The following is a 4,755-nucleotide window of genomic DNA, read 5'->3' on the forward strand; positions in this document are numbered from 1 at the left end:
GTAGATTGTGTTACCTCTTATCGAAGTCGTTATTGATAACTGATTTATCAATCATGTGATCGATAAATGCACTTCAGATTTGATTCTCTTTATCTGTTACTTGATTGTTTATCTGATGTTATCGATCAAGTGATCGATAATTAACTGTTATCTTATGTAACTTCCATGTTAGCGATAATCGATCATTTTATCGATCAACCAATTATCGAATAGCTCTTTGATTAAAAAGCTTAATATAAAACTGATTTCTACTGAACAGTTATCTGATAGCTTATCGATAATCATTTGATCGATCAGTTGATCGATCAGTTGATCGATCAACATACTTAACCCAATTAATCTAACTTTGTTATCATCAAAACCATAATCCTAACAAAAGCCACCTTTTCCAAGCACATTAGCATCTGCGAAATTGGTTGTTGCCTCAACTATGTCCTTTGGGTCAAACAGAGTTAGATTGGAATTGTATTCTCCATCAAAAAAAATATTCTTCGTGCATTCTTTTTGCTGTGTGAAATAAAAATTGAAAGAAAAAAAACATAAGAGATGAGTTGTAATATAGCTAATTAATCACTACTGTAGATTGAAAAGACAAACCTTCTAGTAAGTTTATGTGCAGTGTATAGATTGTATTAACTCAAGAAATTCATTTGTGGGGAAAAAGATAGAAATAAAGCTCACCTTGATTCCTTTTCTTTAATACAAGCCAACATAAGAAAGAGATCACCAGGAACGTTATCAAGGAAAAAGAAATGACTATGAGGGTCACCATCCCCTTCTTGCCAAGAGAACCATAATGCTTCCTTTCATATCTAGCTGAAAACAATAGTTCACCAAAGAGGAATTTAAGTTCAAACAAATCATATTAGCTTAAAATGCTTTTTTTTTCCCGCATGAATTATCATGATACTCCTGAGAGCTTATAGTGTTAAATTGTTGGCGGTAAGGTCAGTCAACTTTGTGTGTCTCCAAAACATACAACGACGTTACATGAGAACCTGTGAGATAAGTCATCCTAACTATGTGGGGTGTGTGTGTGTGTGTGTTATCTGAGAGAAGTTAAATGAATATGCTCTCACTAGTGTGGGAAAATGATACTTCTTATATAGGGCACCCAGTATGTAGATTTAAAGGTCCATCTATCCATAGGTTTGGATAAAGATGCTTTATTTTGAATTTGTGCCTAAAACGTTCAGCTTCAGGCTTGACCTCAAATGTGCATTCCTCTAATACTCTGTTGTCTATTATGATATCCTAATTTTGAAAATATTTTATTTAATTTTTCTTTTGATGATTCAATTTTACATAAAATTAGTGACATACTGATATCTTGAATTTAAAAAAATAGTGCAATTTTAAAATTTTTATGATTTTTCAAAAAACAATTTAAATTTTGAGGCACATTAAGGGTCGGGAGGCTGCGACATCACACTAGATACCAGGGGGATACACATTAAAGGCCCCAAACCTTCCGCTTCAGACTATTTATCCTCCCAATTTGTGCTTCACATATAAGTTTTCTCAATTTGATCAGTTGCAGATATAATCTATCAATAATGATAATAGGCTAAAATATCATCAATATAAATAATAATCAGTCTGCATGTCATAAAATGTTATAAAATGACCAAAATAAATTTTGCAATTAAAGTAAATAAAATACTATTCTCATTAACTAATCTCTTAAAATTAAAAAATAATTAATAGTAATTAAATGAAGAAAAATTTTAGAGAAAAGGTCATGTTTCAAAAAGAAATAAATTTTTTAATTTTTTAATTTCGTAAATGGTTTTTATTAAAATTAAATAATATGATCTCAAATAAACATATTACATTCATATTACTAAAAGTTTTTTTGTCACTATTAAAGTAGTTATATTTAAATTTTGTACTGTTAATAACAAAAACCAAAAAGAAGTGAAAGTAAAGAATGTACCCAATTCGTTTGCATCCACACGCATATACAAATATTGGCCCACATTTGCGAAAGTTCTGATGTCTTCCATATCAGCATGCCATGTCAAACACCCACTTTCTTTGACCTCATCCGCATTCGTATACGCTGCACACGAACAATCCCTCAGGCACTTTTCCTCACAAGTTTTCAAGTTCATACTCTCGCTCTTATCCACACGTGCCTTTGATGTACTGGCACCTTCACATGTGCCACTTTCACAAAACCTTCCCCGCCACGACACGTGGACACATTCTTCTTCCTCACACACCCACTTGACCCATTTCTCATATTCCAATCATATGGGTTCATGGGTTCGAATCTGGGCAAGCACACACACTCAAATTTGTTCATATTATATGGGTCACACTTACTATTCGACCCGCACCAACGATAGTGGTCACAGTCCTCTGTCGGACCATACCAAACTTGGAGCCAATTATTCTCCTTAGCTCGCCAAATGGTTCGTGTCACATGATCAGTGTTGTCTAGCAACATTATTAAGAATACTGAAGGGCCCATGACTCGGGTCACAGTGCTAACTTCATTGGCATTGTCAATATAAGTGACGTTGATGATGAAGTTGGGTGTCATTTGTGGTATTCCACTAAATCTTTGATCCGTCTAAGACCCGCCTCGCCAAAATATAGCTCCATTTTTAAGCGAGAACACTTGAGGATAACCTGTTGGGTCGATTATGTGAGTCACGTTCCCCATTGCCGGGTGGTCTGGGGATTTCCATGATGTCATGGACCAATTAAAACCAGTTCTCAGGTCCACCCCAATTTTCATGAACGGAATCGTATGTCACTAGGGTAGTCAAAACTCTGCCATATTGGCCTCCCTTTATTCCTGATTAAAACCAAGTTTCCAGTATCCTGAAGCTCGGCAAAGGTGTGATCACTAAAAGATGAGAAAGAAACATTGGAAGACCAAATGGGGGTATTCCTATGTAAATCAGTATCATTGTAAACGAGAACGATGTTTCCATGGACATCAATCGACAAAACTCCAGAAGTATTATTGAGAGGAGTCTGTCTATTAGCAACCCACACAACAACTGGTTTAGAGGATCTTGCAAACCATATTCCAACGTAGCGCTTTCTTGAATTGTTGCTAGGGGTGAAAAAACCGAGGGCATAGGTTCCTCCATCTGAGAGCAAAGCATCGCCGTCTTTGAGGGGCCGGCTTGGAGTTATTCTATGAAGGGAATTACAAGAAGAATGAAGCACCAATAGAAGAAACAATGGAACATTTATCAGAACTATGGCTTTCGCAGAAAAAGGCTTCATGGTGGTAACGGAGCAAGGGATAAAGCTGGGGCTAAATTTGTCAAGTCGGTTATACTGTGGCTGAGTTAAAAGGACACAGATGGTTATAGGACCTCTTAACATGTCAGATACGCCTCTGGTCCTTAATATAAAACCTATTTAACTAATTTGATTAGATTAAGGAAATTAGGTAAGTTAGTTAATTATAAAAAATATGACATGTTTTTTTTAAAACACCATAATCATCTATCTTAATATCCTTCTTCCTTCTTCTACTTGATTATGGTTGATGGAGTATCCATAGGGATAATTTAGAAAAAATTAATAAATATGAGAAATATGTATTATATTTAGGAGTATATTGGTCAAGTGAGTCGTCCAAAAGGTATAGGACTGTTTACATTTAGTTCCTTTTGTTTGTGCAGTGCAGTCCTGCTGAACAACATTAGTTTGCGGGTCCAGATTGTTGAAGAGTCACGAAGGGCATGTAATTTAGACTACTTTGCGTGTGTAGTAAGGCTTTGAGGTCCCCCCCCAAAAGTAAATGAAAATTATACGACTTTCTTAGCAATGCAAGAATTAGACCTATTTTACATGTCTTTAGAGAAATCAAGACTAAAAAAAAAAATTTAACATGATGCTTGACCAATTTGTAGAGAGACTTTTACAATTTAATGCGATGGCTGTCATGGGAAAAATGAGGACCGTGTTTCCTTGCTCAGTGGGAGATGAACACCAATGGCACATCTCCCAGTGTGTACTGTTTCATTAAGCAAAGAGTATAACTTATATATTCCCAAACCACATCACTTATGTTGTTCTCTTAGGGAAAAAATTTTGTTGTGCTAGCCGTCACAAGAGAAAGAGAATTAACACACTTGGTGCCGTTGAAAATTGGAGAAAAGCTGAATTTCGGTGTAGAAAAAATTTCAGATTGAAGAAGGTATTGAATTTCAAACCTTTGCGAGAAGAAGGCATCAAAGGATTCTTATCTTCCATCCTTTTTGCATCTCTAACAATCTTATTGATATATATTTTCATATATATTAAAATGGGGTCATATGCAGGTTGTTGTCGTCATTATTATATATGAAGGTTTTCGGGCATACCTGGAGTCTGCAGTGAAGTCAGGTTGCCACGCGGAGGTCCGATCACGGTGACGGAGTCGGATCTGGGAGACACAGCAAATGCACCCGGAGAGAGAGTTTGGAGAGACGGAGAGTAAAGTCTGATAGAGGAGGAAAAAACGCAAAATGCACTTTTTCAAACTGATCCCAATGAATCAATTATTTAACTCCCCTCATGTTAGTTCAAATAAAAACCGTCTCCTTCGTTTTAACTGTTCCCGCTTTTGGCAAAATATATGAAAGGGCGAAAATTACAGTTAAAGACCCATGAGTTTTGCTATTTATACTAGAGTCCCAAATGACATTGGGTTCGGGTCCAATCCACCGAGGGTGGACTGGCCCATTTTTCTACATCTCCCACTCACACTTGGTGGATTAGATGTCATGGGTCTAGTCTCTTCAC

This window comes from Neltuma alba, unplaced genomic scaffold, assembly GCF_004799145.2.
Source record: "Neltuma alba isolate B1F8T4 unplaced genomic scaffold, ASM479914v2 tig00010378_pilon, whole genome shotgun sequence".
NCBI classification, from domain to species: domain Eukaryota; kingdom Viridiplantae; phylum Streptophyta; class Magnoliopsida; order Fabales; family Fabaceae; genus Neltuma; species Neltuma alba.